This window comes from Dasypus novemcinctus, chromosome 16 (assembly GCF_030445035.2).
Source record: "Dasypus novemcinctus isolate mDasNov1 chromosome 16, mDasNov1.1.hap2, whole genome shotgun sequence".
NCBI classification, from domain to species: domain Eukaryota; kingdom Metazoa; phylum Chordata; class Mammalia; order Cingulata; family Dasypodidae; genus Dasypus; species Dasypus novemcinctus.
In genome coordinates this window covers 19,870,511-19,887,395 of record NC_080688.1, presented here as the reverse complement: position 1 = coordinate 19,887,395, position 16,885 = coordinate 19,870,511, and the positions used below count along the sequence as shown (strand labels likewise).

At 39.5% G+C, this 16,885-nt stretch overlaps 1 long non-coding RNA gene across 1 annotated transcript in view; it reads right to left on the bottom strand.

Annotated features, from left to right (window-relative positions):
- LOC131273626 (uncharacterized) overlaps positions 1-8,038 on the bottom strand; it is a 30,363-nt gene extending 22,325 nt beyond the window's left edge. Inside the window, exon 1 of the long non-coding RNA XR_009180874.1 lies at positions 7,961-8,038. This is a non-coding gene — a long non-coding RNA (uncharacterized lncRNA). The remainder of the gene's footprint in view (positions 1-7,960) is intronic.
- Positions 8,039-16,885: the final 8,847 nt, after the last annotated feature.

Sequence of the window (16,885 nt, the reverse complement as noted above, 5' to 3'; positions counted from 1 at the left end):
TTGCTTTACGATTTAAAATATATTGCTTTAATTCATCACTCTAACTTCATAAACTTCAAATGTATTTGAAGATTACATTAGCATTCTCCAATTACCCTTTCCCAGTCTTTGTGCAAATATTGTTATAAATTATAGTTCTACATTAAATTATTTCCACAATACAGTATTAAATTTACTTTAAGCATTTAACTTTTATTTTGCTTTCCACATTAAATCACTTCATAATACATTGCTATTTTTGCTTTAAATAGTTAACTACATTTTTGTTTTGATTTTGCAGTGCAACTCCTGGGGAGCATTCATTTTTCCTGTATTGTGTTAGGAACATACATAAAATTTCCTATTTTAAATACTTCCAGTCTGTGATTCAGTGGTATTGATTACATACACAATTTTGTGCTACCATCATCACATTATCAAAAAATTTTCTTCACCTAAACAGAAATTCTGTAACCATGAGACATAATTCCCAATTCTGTTTCACCCCATATCCCCAATAACCTGTCATCAAATTTCTGTCTCTATATACTTGAATATTCTAGTTCTTTCACATACATTAAATCATACACTATGGTATTTGTGTCCAGCTTAATTCACTAAACATGATGATCACAAGGTAAATCCATGATATAACTGATAAATGTACCTAATTCCCTTTCATGGCTGAATAATATTTCATATATACCACAGTTTGTTTATCCATTCACCAGTTGATGGACATGTGTTGTTTCCACATTTTGGCATTGAACATTAGCATACAAATAACTGTCTGAGTCCTTCTTCCATCCCATTGATATATATCTAAAAGTTCTATTTGTGGGTCATGTATTAGTCAGATGTTTGACATTTTTGGAAATGCCAAGCTGTTTTCCACAGTGCCTGCATTATTTTACATTCCCATCAACAATATACAAATTTATCTGATATTTCTTTTTAATAATAGCTATTCTATTGGATGTGAGATGGTAATTTACTGTGGTTCAATTTGCATCTCCCTAATGGTTAAATGTGTTGAGCATCTTTTCTTACACTTATTGCTCTTCTTTGGAAAAAAAAAAAAGAGTTTGATAATTTTAGTTATTTTTCTTTGGGGGGGGACTTAATCCACTTTACTATTTTTTTAAATTTTAGTTTTTATATTTAATTGACCCATTTTGAGTCCATTTTTTTATATAGTGTGTATAGGGGTCCACTTTCATTATTTTGCAAGTGTATATCCAGTTTCCCCAGCATGATTTGTTTGAGTCTATGACTTACCATTGTGTGGACTTGGCACATTTGACACAGGTCCTGTGCCAGTCAAGATGGCAGAGTGAGAAGCTTTAAGGCTTAGTCACCCAAAAGGAAGATTTGAATAATCAGAAAGAGTCGGCAGAAACTTCTCAAAGCTCTAGGACACAGGTAGAGTATTGCAGTAACTGGTCCAGTGCTAAACTAGGAAAAAGCACCTGGGACCCTGGTTGGCCACACTCTCATTCCCGTCGTCTGCGCAGCTTGGGAGTCATACCGAAGCAGCAGTTTGCATCCCTCCCACCATGGGCACCGACTATAGAGTCCCTCATGGCAAAGAGTTAGAACCTCATAAATATCCAAGCACAGGGAACCATATCTGCAGAGACCCAGGGTAGAGCACAAGCCTCTAAATCATCCTTCATGCAAAAGGACACTGGGGGTAGGGGTGGGGTGGGGGGAGAAAGAGAGGTTGACAGAACTGTTGGCAAGAGTTGTGCTCACTCAATCCAGTTTCTGTAGCCTGGAGCACTTAAAGAATTACCTTTCAAAAATGACCCACCTTTCTGGATTGACCCAATATGGCTCCCCAGTGTGGGATACTTGAATGGGAAAGAAACCAAAGGCAGAAAAGCTCCACAGGAAAAAAAAAAGGGTGGGGGGGCAGGAAGGGAAGGGGACTTTAAATTGAACTGCTGTATGTCAAGACAGATTCCAGAACTGAAAAGTGTAAGGAAAAGGGAACATTGAATGGGGGAGAAAATTTAAGCCAATCGTAGGAGCTGGGGAGGAAATTCTGCACAAAAACAAACCAAGCAGATGAAGACTCCTGGAAAAGGAACAGAGCAGAGGATGCTTTCTCCTGAAGGTGAAACAATTGCACAAAAATGGCAATCTTAAAAATGTACTACATATGCAGGGCAAAAATCAGAAAATCTGAACAGTTAAACAAATGCTATTCTAAAGATCTAGAATAATTTGGATGAAGCCACAAAGAAGAGCCTTAACATAAAGCTAATGAACAATAACACTCAAGAAGAGGAAGAAACTGGCATCCAGAGCTAACTCATCAAGATAATCAGATACCTAGACACTTTTCCAAGAGACCTCACAATTTTATGGATTTTGGTTGTGTCACTCCCAGTTCCTACAATCCTTTAACTCTTTTCTGTGGTTCTGAGGAAGATGTCTCTTCCAGTTTTGCTAGTTTTTCAAAGATTCTGTGAGCAATGACACCTTGGGGCATCTTACGCTGTCATCTTAATCAATCAGAAGTCTAGGGATAATAAAGTTGTAGTGATGGAAGGTGGTAATATTAGCAAAACATTGTAAAAGTAACTAGTGGCACTAAATCATACGTATAAGGTTAAAATGGCAAAATGTGTGTGTATATATATACATAAAACCATAAGTTTAAAAATCAATGGGCTAAGTTATTAAAATACAAGATAACTTGTCTGGAAAAATATACTGTGTCAGTTAGCAGAGGCAAATGCTGGGCTTCACAAAAAAAGAATATATATGACTTCTGGATTATATTAAGCACTCAGTACATATAAGCAATTACTGCAATTGAGAGTCTTTCTAAATTTAATGAAAGACACCAATATGCACACTCAAGGAGTACACTGAACTCCAAATATGTTAAACTTGAAGAGAATCATAACTTGGAGCATTGTAGTCAAATTATTGAATGCTCAGGACATACTCTCTGTGACTGACCACGTCCAAACCCATGACTTCAACTCCATAAATATGCAAGCGATGCCTGACTCTTCACGTCTAGCCCAGAATCCTCGCCTGAGCCCCACATCTGAATTCACAACTGGGATTCTTGAATATTTCAAACTAAACCCCTTCCCCCAAGGTTCTGCCCCTACACTCAGGATCCCTGCCCCACGCCTGGTGGCAAGACTGTCCCACCCCACGACCCTCGCTCCCAGGAGCTCGGCCAGATTCCTCTGAGCACAGAGACCACCTCAGTGGATCCAGCACCCCAGGAAGGCCGCTCTGAGGAGCACGTATCTCCGTCCCTCCCCACAAGGGGCCCTGAGCCAAAGTGGGTCAGAGCCAACACCCGGGGTCCAGAGCCCGCGCCCTGACCCCGTGCCCAGCTGCCCAGATGAGGCCCTCTCCCAGGAAGCCTGCCCGCAGCTGGGACGCCGCTGCCATCTGGCCGCCCCACGGAACCCCTGCATAGGCATTTAAAGGCTAGTAAGGGGAAACGGACTTGGCCCAGTGGTTAGGGCGTCCCTCTACCCCATGGGAGGTCTGTGGTTCAAACCCCGGGCCTCCTTGACCCGTGTGGAGCTGTCCCTTGTCCAGTGCTGATGCAGGCATGGAGTGCGCTGCCACACAGGGGTGTCCCCTGGTACGGAAGCCCAAACTCACAAGGAGTGCCCCGGGTAAGGAGAGCCGCCCAGCGCGAAAGAAAGTGCAGCATGCCCAGGAATGGTGCCGCACACACGGAGAGCTGACACAATAAGATGACGCAACAAAAAGAAACACAGATTCCCGTGCTGCAGACAACAACAGAAGCGGACAAAGAAGAACATGCAGCAAATAGACATAGAGAACAGACAACTGGGGCAGGGGTGGAATAAAATAAAAAAATAAAATTAAAATAAAGGCTAATACAGAAATTTTGTGAAAATTTTATCCTAATAAATTTTATAAATTAGATAAAATAGAAAAAATTCCTTGAAATACACAAATAACCAAAACTAGCCCCTGAGGGAATAGAAAACATGAATAACTCTGTTCTTCAATTTTAAGAATTTAATTCATAATTTAAAACCTTCCAACATGAAGACTCAAGGCTCAGGTGGCTCCACTAGTAAATTCTAGCAAATGTTTATAGAAGAAAAAATATCAAACCTTCTCAAATATTTAAGAGAATGAAGGAAAAAAAAAACACATTGCAATTCACTTAATGAGGTCAGCAATACTCTCTTACCAACACAAAAGAGAACCTTTACACATAAGAACTTTACACACCCATATTCTTCATGAGCATAAATGCAAAAATTCTTTTAAACATTTCATTAAAACTGTAATATATCTTGACCAAATAGACCTTATTCAAGGAATGAAAAGTTAGTTTGATTTTGGTTTCACAGTGTAGACCTATATAATTACAGAATAAAAGATATATCCATTTTATTATCTTAAAGATGCAGAAAAAGCATTTAACAAAATTAGACACCTATGAATGATAAGAGCTCTTAGAGAAATAGATATTGAAAGAAAATTTCTTAATGCATTAATGAATATCTAGAAAAATCATTGGGTTGGTGATACCTCAAGGAACTGATGACAGAGACTAGTAACCTGAGTTTTCAAGTCTAAAGGGTGGACCAGACTCAGCATTCAGAAGTGGATCTACTGGGCTTCTCTTCCATCCTTCTGAAAAGGAATGTGGTCCCCACATACAGTGCATTCATGGATATCCTGCAAGTCAGATGTTTAAGAATACCATCACGTTGATACAATATATTGGTTAACCCAGATAGAAAGCAAAATGTTCACATTCTTCTAGAAATAGTGCAATTGAATGAATTTCTAACCAGGATTGATTTGATATTATGATGCCTTTTTACTCCTGTGAACAAACAGGTGAAATGACTAATATTTCTAGAGTAGCCAGGGGTCATCTGTGGTTCTAGCCTTGCTGTAAGAGACTAAAAATCTTCCACAGTGGAGCCAACACCATTCTAACACTTGAGCCACTCAGTTAACAGAAGGAAGCTCAATAGACTAGATAGACTTGTTAATGAGACTTGTGATTCTCATTAACAAGTACAACAGGCATCAAACTACCAATCCTGGATTCAACCAATAAATTCAAAACTGAAAAAAAAAAGTCACTCCATTTTAAAACATTCATTTCCAATGGTCTTAAGATATTGTAGATCATCTCCTCTTTGAGACTTGCTCACCAAATAGTTAACTTTGCCTAATGGAATTGCATTTTCAAGACACAAAATATTATAGAATAAAAGCAAAGCAATTCTCAACTCTTAATCAACAGTGAAAAATAACTGACTAGTAATATATTCAAATAAAAGGAAAATGAACAGTGACCAGTCAGAAATTCAACTCATCTGAGGAATTAAAAACTGCAAACAGCAAATAAACTGCCATTAAAAGGAATTTCTTTCTCCAAAACATTTACAAAGGAAGTTTCCAGAAAAATATAAGTGACAACCTAAAAATTATAATAGTACAATTGCAGTAGAAAACAGCATTGTTTTAGTTTCATAAGCTGCTTAAGCAAATACCATAAAACGATTAGATTTGAACAATGTTTATTAGTTTACAATTCTTGAGGCTGACACACGTACATATTAAGGCATCAAGATGATGCTTTTTTCCTCAAGACTTGCTGCAGGCAATCCTTGGCTCCTCTGACAAATGGCAGCAACTACTGGGCTCTCTCTTCTCTTCTGGGTTTCATTGCTTTCAGTTCTTGCTTCCAGAGCTTTCTGTCTGAATTCCATTCTCTTATAAGGGACTCAAGTAATAGAATTAAGATCTATCTTGAATGAGGGGGGAGTCACACCTTAACTGAAGTAGTCTCATCTAAAGGTCTTAAGTACAATGAGTTTTATAACACATGAAGGCATTAGCTTAAAAAAAAATGTTTTTTCGGGGGTACATACAACTTTAACCCACCACACTCCACCTTCTGGATACCAAAATGAATGTTATTTCTGTACACAAAATGAGTTCATTCCATCACAATATCCCAAAAGCCTTAAGTCATTTCAGTAACAATGTTAAGGACAAAGTCTCATCAAATTTGGTTATAAGGTGTGGTCTGTCCTGGGCACAATTTCCCTGTCTGTGAACCTGTGAAACCTAGAGAAAAAGTTATCTACTTTCAAAATAAAGATGGTAAGGACAGGCATAGGCTAAACATTCCATTTCCCATAGGGAGAAATTGAAAGGAAAACAGGGGCTCAGGTTTCCAAATAATTCTGAAACAGAGCATGGAATATTCCATTAGATTCCAAGGCCTGAGGGTCATCTGTGGAATGATGTTTTGTCTCCTGGACTAATGGAGTGGCAGCTTCCACCCTTTCCAAGACCTGCACAGACCCCACCCTTTCCCATGCTATCTCCAAACACTGGGGTGAAGGCTCCACACTCTTCAGGAATTCTGGTGATGGCCAGATACTATGTAATCCCCATGGCATCAGGTCAATGCTCTCAGAACACTGGGGTGATGGCTAGACTCTCTGCAAAAAAAATATGACCTGTAGAAACATCATCTTAAAGCAGTGACCTATTCTCTTTAAAACCAGGGAGAAGAATAAAAATAGGGAGAGCAGATGTGGCTCAAGCGTTGCAATGTCTACTTCCCCACATGAGGAGTCCTGGTGCCTCCTCAAACAAACAAACAAACGAAAAACAAACTCAGGGGAGCCCTATGTAGCTCAGTGGTTGAGCACTGGATTCCCACATACAAGGTCCCGGGTCCCAGGTTCAATCCCTGACCCCAGTATCTCAAAAAAAAAAAAAAAAAAGTATGTTCAGTACTCGTACTCAACTTAAATTGGCAGAAAATGATTAGGGAAAAAAAGTTTGGGGAGGAAGAAATAAAATTGCTTATATATTATATGTCAATTTACATAGAAAACCCAAAAGAATCTACAGGAAAAGTGTTAGACTAAGGTAGCTGAATATAAGAATAATATAGAAAATCGTGTGTATTTCTGTATTCTATTAAAACAAACTAGAAAATACAAATACTAATTATATTATAGTAATATCTACAGATTAATCTAACAAAAGGCATGCAAGACATAAGGAAAAACTTACTAAGGGAAATTAAAAGGTCAACAATAAACAGAGAGATACATGATTTCATGATTAAGAAGAATTAAGATCGGTGTTCACAGAAGCTACAGCTGGGCCGCGTGCCTAAAGGGGAATGTTTGGTCAAGACACATGGCCTTGGCCTGGCCACAGTTCTGTCTGCATGGGAGCATGTGGGAAATCTGGGGCACCTGTGGTCGCTCCAGGCTGAGGCAGTTATACCTGCTGTCCTCCTCCCCACAGTCCTCTACTCTCACTTGCTTTTAGGTCTTACCCTAAAGGTCATCCTGGCTGGGGTCACACCTGGGGCACCTGTCTTTTGTCCCTTCTGCAGGACTGCCCAGTCACACACCACATGCCTTTATATCATCAGCTACACGCGTGCACACACACACTGTCTTCAGGCTCCCTCTGTTTACCACACACAGTTATCCTCCCATTTCATTATGAAATATTTCAAATGCAAAAAGTTGAAAAGATCATACAGAAAACCACTGTAAACTGCCACCTAGATTCTGTAATGGTTAGTGTGCTGTCCTGTGTCCTTGTCTCATAATTCTCCATCCACCACTTCATGTTTGGTGCATTCCAAAACCAGTGCAGATGTCAGCACACTGTGCTGAAGTATCTGGGACCTGTGATTCCATCCACAACACCCACTTCTGTGCCCCTGTCTGAATGTCACACACATACATATCCACAGTGAACAACGTATATGCCTTTCATTTCATTTTCCCTTTCTTCTCCATAAAACATGTTGAGTTCAAGCACAATTATTGAGTCACGTATTAATGCTGAAAATCAGTCAAGGAATTCAGAGCATTGCTCTAAGTTTGCACTTGGAGAATGATAAGCCTTCATCTGCCCACCCACCAACCCTGTATTTATGTCACAGTGACCCTTTGCTCACCTGCAGTGACGTATAGCTCTGAGGGTGCACAGTGTTGAGGGAGCTTAGAATTGGGCTCCAAAGTCAGGGTAATAACTCCTTGGACTTTGCACTGCTAGGAGAGAAAAAAGTGCAAATATATTAGTAAAGAGGAACTCTTCCTTTGGGTAAAAGCTTAAAAATAGGCTCTGAATTCTGGAAAACATCCTACAAGTATCTTTATTGTGATTTCCCTTTCTGCAGAACCTTGGAAACCATCAACTTACTGGAAGCCTATTGAGGCTTAATGAGTTTACTGCAAGACATAAAATGCCTAAGCAAAAGTTTCATGTGGCTGCTTGTATCATGGCATGCAGCAAAAAAGATGTCTCCCCTACCCTTGCTAACTACCACCTCCACTGCCCCCACTGGATAACCCCCATCAGCAGTTCATTTACAAGTGGGTGGAGTGACCGCCTCTGCACCCCACAATGTCTTCAGGAAAGAAGAGAGAGAAGAGTATATGGTGTGTACTCAAGCTTGAGGGCATAAACAGTTTGAAGACTGGAAACAGGCAGGGAAGGAAACAGGAGAGGAAATACCTTAGAGAAGGAAGTCAAAAATGCCAGTTGGGCTGACAGTTGGTCGTAGGTGCTTCTAGGTCAGGAAGCTCGTCCAGGATTATCTTGGATTGGGCAGCAAGTAGACTTAGTAGATGGCCAAGAATAAAGTGGGGATACAGGTCATCATGGGGCCACAAACAGAGGTCACAGACCCTCAGTGAGCTGTGAACTGGAAGGCAGGAGGCACAGGACAGTCCTGGCAGTGGCAGTTGTCGGTTAAACTGCTGCAGGCTAATGGATCTTTGAATGTTCTAGAAATCTAAAGAGGAGGAGGGGCACGGTGTAATCACATGGACCTGCAAGTTCAGAGAAGTGAGGAAGAAGAGGATGTCAGAGAGACTGGAAGCAAGGGAAGGACTGAAGCCACCACGCTACCTTGGGGCCTGGAGGGAGATGTGAAAGCAGAGAAAGAAAAGCATTTTGCCAAACTTTTGAATGAGCTTAAAAGTGAACTTTCCCTAGAACCTCCAGGGAAGGACAGCCCTGGGGACACCATGATTTCTGCCTTGTAGTACCCCTGAGCTGAAGACCCAGCTAAACTCTGCCAGACTTCCGACCTGTAGAAACTGCTGGGTAATGCGTGGATCTTGTTTAACGCCATTATGTTTGTAGTACACGTGCTGTGTGGCAAAAAAGCTAATACAATCTACTTGATGGACTTTTTCTGTGTGAAATTTTATTGAAATGAAGAGGAATTATCTTCATCTATGTGATCCTACTCTCCATTTATATATACATATATATGTTTTAGAGGAATTATATATTTTTTTTTCCAAGAAGTGGTGAGTTTACAGAACCCCCATGAATAAATTACATAATTCACATATACAACCCAATTTTTAACATCTTACATAGGTGCAGAATATTTGTTAAAATTGATAATGGTACTTTTCTATAATCGTGCTATTGACCCAGGTTTAATTAAGGTTCACTATGTAGTGCAATACAATGAATTTTTTTGGAAAAAATTTTATTCCATTAACATCTATACAACTAACATTTCCCTTTTTAACTGCATACATAAATATATATATATATATATTATATTCACAAAGTTTACAATCAACCCAAAAAGGATACCTGTAGAATTAAAAACTTAAGACTTAACTTCCTCATCCCTTTCCCCACAGGATGTGTGGGTCTCCTCTCTTGAGCCTCTTTGCATCTCCCACCTGAATTCTGTCCCCATCTTTCTCGGTTTTGTCCTCTTGGCTCATATGCCTTGGCCATTTGGCTCCTTGTCAGGAACATAAAACTTCTGTGGTCCTGGTGAAGGCCTAGCAGAGCTGCTTGGCCCAGAGAGTAGCAGGTGTGGAGGACAGCAACTGCTCTGTGCAGGGAGGAGGACTAGAGCATCCTCCTCTACCCAGGGAGCTCAGCATGAGGGCTCCCTGCAATGAGATGGGGAGCTAGGGACCGAGGGGAGGGGGGTAACAGGGAGGAGGTGTTTGTGTTTGTATATATGTGGTGCATGCACATCTGTGTGTGCCTGCTTGTGTTGGTGTGTGTGTGCATGTATGTGCATGCTTACTTGTCCAGAGAGATATTTTCTTTCCCTTTATTAGAGAAGTTGTGGGTCTACAGAGCAATCATACATAAAATACAGGATTCTCATATACCAGCCTACCACACGACACCTTGCCCTGGTATGGGACATTTGTTCTTACAATCAATAATAGTAAATTTTTATAATTGCACTATTACTTAAAGTTCATGCCTTAACTTAGGGTTCACCACTTGTACAGTGTAGTTCCATGGATTAAATAAATAATTCCATTGCCAAATATACAATTTAACATTTCCCCTTTTAGTCATATTCAGATATATGTTTCAGTGCTCTTGTTTTTATTTTAAATTGTATTAAGTGGAGCTAGATTGTGGTTCTTAACAAGGAACCTATGAGCTTGAACTGAAATTCAAAAAACATTATTCCTGTGGGGACATGTTGGTGCAGTGTGATGTATTTCTTAAATAATGCACAGTAGAGTTTCGACTTAGTAAGGGGTCTGTGGTTTTCAACCCAACTGGCAAAGGGGTCCATGGAACAAAAAAGGTTAAGAACACCTGATCTAGATGAAAAGTTATTTTGAGGTTACAAAGTAAGGGTGTTATATCTAAACACTGAAAGTTGTGGGAAAATTTTATAAAACTGGCTTTTTATTTATAAACTTATGTATGCTCATTGTATGCCAAGAAAAACCTAGTAGGGCACAGAGTTTAAACAATTCACTTAACATCATGTTGTGGGGAGATTCTTGTTACTCGATATTTTATGAATGTGCAGTTTCATCTTGGGGACCGAAACTATCACTTTCAGTGTGTATCTAAAACTGGATCATGATCTTTAAAATGGGTCACTTTCTTCCTTTGTGGTTTTGAGGGAAAAACAGCTGTAGGCACTTTTGTTTGGCATCTGTGCTGCCTTCGTGGGCACAGCTGTTGTGAGCACCTGCTTGAGTCAAGAACAGGTCTGAACATTTCCTAGCTCCCCAGAGCTTGTGAAAAAGCTTGTGAAGAAGCTTGTGGACAGCAAACACCATTAGGGTCATTGAAAGGGAATTCTGATTCACAACTGCACATATATGCAGAGATGGACATAGAAAATACATGGTCATTGTTTAATTTTTGTGCATTAGTTCAGAGGTCAATATGGAGGAGGGAGAGAAGAATTGTAGATTTTTCCAAATAACTGCAAATTAAATGGGAATGCTAAATGAAGCAATTTTATATTCTATCATCACATTATTTTTAAAATATCCTATCATAGATGAATCATTTTCTTAATTAATTTGAAGAAGAGAATATAGGTCTTTTCCAGATAAATAAAACATTCCAGTAAATATACAAGCTCACCTATGATCAGATGAACTCATGCCCTCATCTATTTACTGTGGGGGGTAAAATGCAAATTCATAAAATAGAAAGAGGAAATTCTTTACTGTTTTTTTTCAAAATCTCCCATTGATTCTGATATGAAGTCAAGTTTAACTGCCATTGAACTACAATGCCTATTTAATACTTTAGTGTAATAGGCCCTGCTATTTGAAAATGTTATGCTACTCTCAAGTATTTTAACGAGTTCAAAAGGCGCGGGTATTTCTGAGCCTGCCACTGCCTCCTCCTTCGCAGGCGGCCTGGGCTCTGGAGCTGGCGCGGTGGAGGACTATCCCGGGCCGCTGCTGCCAGCCGTGCAGGGGTGCACAGGACGGGACCTGGGGCTGCCTGCTCCCCCGGGGCTCCCACCGCAAGTGCAGGGAACTGTTTCCTGCCTTCCACCCTTCCTCCTTCAGATCCCCTCCCCACCTCTTCCCTCCCACCATTTGGGATAGGGGGAGTCAGAAGAAAGAAGGTCCCCATCCCTTCAGCAGCTGAGGAGGGGGTTCTGGACCGGTCTGGGTGCTTCAGATTCTGAGCTTCATGGGCAGAGGGGGCCAGATGAAATTCAGGGGGGAGTGTTGGGGCATCCTCACCCCCGAGGGGCCCAGGGCTGGTCCTGTGGGGCAGCAGGAAGAGGCGCTTCCCCGTCCCCAGCAGCCTGTCCCCACCCTTTGCCTACCATGTTTATAAGTTACGGAAGAACTGGGCCATTTTACAAAAAAAAAAAAAGGAAACACCAAAAAATGTCATAGAAAAAAAAACAGAAAGAAACAGCACCAAAGTTTACAAAAAAGTAAGAGAAAAGGAGGAAAGGAAAAAGAAACAAAGGTTTGCCTAAGAATATTTATGATAAAATTATGCATCAGAATGAATGAAATGTAAGATATATTTTTAATGGTTTTAAAGTTTTGATATTTACATTTTAAACTATGGCCTATTTTTAGTGATTTTTAAAATTGTAATCTGTAATGATTGTGTATATATTCTGTTTATTTCCATATTGGTATCCCATTTGTCCGTTATCATTTGCTGAAAAGACTGCACTTTAGCCATTGAATTACCTTTATCCCTTTGACAAAAAAAATCAAAGGTATTTATAAAGGTATATTTTGGGGGCTCTCTACTTGCCAATATCATATAACTTTTAAAACTCAGATTACAGATATCATTGTTGGCATATAGGAAAACAACTATCTTTTGTATATTTACTTATACCTTGTTTCTTATTATTGCCTTTTGTTCCAATCAGGGTTTGGGATAGTGAACTCCACTTCTCTTTGTACTTCCAAAATTATGGCACTCTAAACTCTGAATTTCCTGATCCAGAAGACCTGGAGGGGGTGTAAGGAAAGGGTTAAGTTTAATTTTCACATAAAGGTGAAGCCAGACTCGGCTCTGCAGTTGGAGGAGAGAAAGGGGTTCTAGCGGCTTTGGCGTCAAGAATTTGAAAAGCAGCCCCAAATCAAGGGCAAGGCCAAAGTGAGGGCGGGGCCAATGGTGAGAAGCGAGGGTGGAGCCAAAGTGAGGGCGGGGCCAGTAGTGAAAGATGCGCCAAATTTGAAAAGCAGCGCCAGTAGTGAAAGCTGCTCCAAGCCCCCATAGCCTACCAGAATGTAGTGAAGGGGGAGCGGAGCTCAGAGCGGGAACCACTTACGTTAGTTAGACCTCTCGGATAGGCTGTAACCCCCGAAGTACCCGGTCAACGGGGAACAGGGGAGCGACCTGCATGTTAGGTTCAGGGTATAAACGCCAGTGTTTCTTGCTGTTTGGTGTGTCAACCATTTTATCCAGGTCGTGTGCCCGTTCTTGCAAGATCTTTTATAAAATTTTCTCCTCCACAGTCAGGTGAGTGTTCTCTTACAGGTGCAGCTTTCCAACAGGGGCACTAACTAAGCCATGAGCACAAGGCTCCCTGGGCTGAGTATCAACTGCAGGGAATGAGCACCCCAAACTCCTCCTACCCCCCCCCCCCCACTGTTGCCTCAAACAGAGAGGGAACCCCTCCTGTCAGCCCCGTGGGTGCTGGGGCTGTCCCCGTGGTGAGGACAGGAGCTTCCTCTTCCAGGAAATAGGCAAAACCCACGCGTGAGAGCAGATGTGCGAACTTCTGATCCCTGCAAAGGCATCAGCCCACCCAGGCCTTGTATCTCCCGATCCGTGAAGAAAAACGACGGCCTCCGCTGTCCCGCAGGCGGCGGGCACTCGGCGGGGGTCCGGGCTGACCTGCAGTTGCGGTGCATGCGCTGTTTGGCGGCGGCGCCTGGAAACTAAAGGGGACATGGGGCAGGAAAGATCCAGGACAAGTGAGTGACACGCGAGCATGCCGTACCAACCCCCAAACGAGGGTGCCAACGCGGGGCCGCGCCGCCCCCACTCACAATGTTATTTTATCTTTCAGTAATTTATATTAATATAAAAATTTAGTATATTACTTTCATGGCTTTAAAGGGAGCTAGTTCAGCTATTACAGTATATAATTAAAATATACTTCTTATCTCATTTTCAAATGAGAATTGGCATTTTTCTCATATTTGCTAGACATAATGAAGACTTTAAATAATTCTTTATTTCAGTCTACTGAAATATCTTTGGAGAACTCTACAGTGACTGACATTATTTTAAAAATAACTAAATCCAGGCCACTTACAGTTAAAATAATAATAATAAAATGAGGTTGTAATGAGCAAATTTCATGAATCAGTTTCAGAATATCAAAACATTATGATGATTTTATAAAATACCCAGTATGCTGCTTAAAACTATTTACAATAAATTATGTACAGAATTTAAATCACCAGTCTATTGAAGAGACAAGACAGTGGCTGCTTTTCATAAATCAGATGCTTTCACTGAAAATCACTATTCTCTTGTCAAAAATACAAAATGGGAAGGAACTGATTTTAATTTTCTGTATCGCCATTTCATAAATAAATTAGGAAATATATAATTTCCTTATTTTATATGCTCTTTTCCCATAAAAATTGATACACTTTGATCAGATCATTAAACATTTCCAACTTCTTATCTTGTTTCCTTTCAAATTCAAAATGTGTATTTTAATAGGTTTTATTTACCTTTTCAATATATTTTAAAATATCCACCCTGATCAGCTGCAGAAAAATGTGTCCTATATTTGCAAAATGTGAAATAGATGATCGAGCCTAGTGTATTTCCTCATTAAATATATTACATATATTTATTTATGTTTGTGTTTGTATTTGATAAATGCTGTGAATTTGTGGAAAGTGGACTGATTGCATTTGGTCTTGATGCCCCTGGCTATTCCCATGTGTATTAAGGTAACCTGTAAGACAGATAAGAATATCTCTTCTATTCATTGAATTCAAATTCAATGAATTCACTTGCAAATATATATCATTTTAATAATAGAATAGAAACTTATTGTATTACTTTGTTAGACTGCTTAAAGCAGATATCATGAACTGGGTTGACTTTAAACAATGGGCATTTATGAACTTACAGTCGAGCTGTGAGAATGTTCAAATCAAGGCATTATCAAGCCCTTGCTTTTTTCCCAAAGACTGGCTGCTGGGGAAACTTGTTCCTCTGTCACATGCCGAGGGACATGGAAATGTATGCCAGTCTCTCCCTTCTGTCCTGAGTTTTCTTGCTTTCAGCTTCTGTTTCCATTGCTTTGTCTCTCTTTGTCTGAATTACATTCTCTTATAAAGGACTGCAGTAAGAGGATTAAGACCCACCCTGGGCCATTCCTTAACAAAAGTAACCTCTTCCAACAGTCCTAAGCACAATAGGTTTTCACAAACAGGAATGGATTAGTTTAGAACGTGAATTCCTGGGGGTACATACAGTTCCAAGCTATCACAATCATATACCAAAATTTGAAAAATTGAAGTTTTACATATCAAATAGAGATTATTAGTTAAGCAAGGCACAAATGCAGCATACTCTTTTTGGGGCAAAATAATGGCTTCTAAACCTTTCTACACTTGCTGCAGATAATATGCCTGGCTGTGATAATTTTTATGTCAATATTATCTTTTTGAAACTCACTAATAATTTCTTAAGCTAAAATATGTCTTTTTACTCTTTCATTTCAATAAAGGCAATGAATCTTTCTTCTTTTGAATGGTATAATTCTTAATATATGCATCCTTTATATTCTGACACATTTGTTCACTAAGGAGAACATTTATTGTATAATCAAAATCAAAAGGTTAAGAAAGTATATTGCTTTTTATATCCTCAATTGTATTTCAGCTCTAACAAGATTTTCTTAATAGTTCTATATATTCCTTTCGAATTACATTCCAAAACAAGATGCAGGTCCCTTTTTATCACTATCTGTATGATTTGCTATGTTCACCTAAATTCAAAAACATTTAATGATTTGGATTTTCAATAACTCCTTGTGATTATCTAAGTGGTAAATAATTTTTAGCAAAAAAACAGCAATATCTAAAATCACTTGCAAAGTATTCTAGCACTTTTGGTTCTCTGATTTTGTAGACTTCTGCAAAGCATTATCTAGGAAACTATAAATTTGAATGTTTTTGCAAACACTTATATTAAGACATCATGATGAAACATCAAATCTTCAGATATATAAAGTTTAATTCCACTTTTCCAATCTGTCAATATTTATTTGAGGTACAATTATTTCATTCTGATCTATTATTGTAAAATGTAAGCAAGGAAACAAAAAATAAAGATTTTTGGAAGAAGTGAGCCAATCACAATGAATCAACTTGCCATTAGACTTTAAAATTTTATCAGAGTTCTCAACTGTAAAGATGTTCTTTTTACTCTGTCCAAACTGTACGCACTTTTTGGAAGAAAATCACTATACATACGCCACCCTTAAGGAGTGGGGTGTTATGTTCACCTCATGAGGGATGGCTATCTACATTAATAAATCAGAATTTTTGTGGATGGGATATTTCTATTCTTCCCCATTTTTTCATCAACTTAATCATTTACATTAACCTTGCCTCAGCATATTCATCTTGTACTTTGGGTTATAATGTGACTCCTCATGATTTATTTTGTTATTCAAATTGTTCCAGCTTTGACCATTGGGGAATCTTTTAGTTGTCTCCTTTTTTATATATATATTTTTTATTTTTTAATGTTACATTAAAAAAATATGAGGTTCCCATATAGCCCACACCCCCCTCACCCCACTCCATCCACATCAACAACCTCTTTCATCATCGTGGCACATTCATTGCATTTGGTGAATACATTTTGGAGTACTGCTGCACCACATGGATAGTGGTTTACATTGTAGTTTACACTCTCACCCAGTCCACCCAGTAGGCCATGGAAGGACATACAGTGTCCAACAACTGTCCCTGCAGTACCACCCAGGACAACTCCAAGTCCTGAAAATGCCCCCATATCACATCTCTTCTTCCCTCTCCCTACCCTCAGCAGCTACCGTGGCCACTTTCCTCACATCAATGCTACAATTTCTTCCACTACTAAT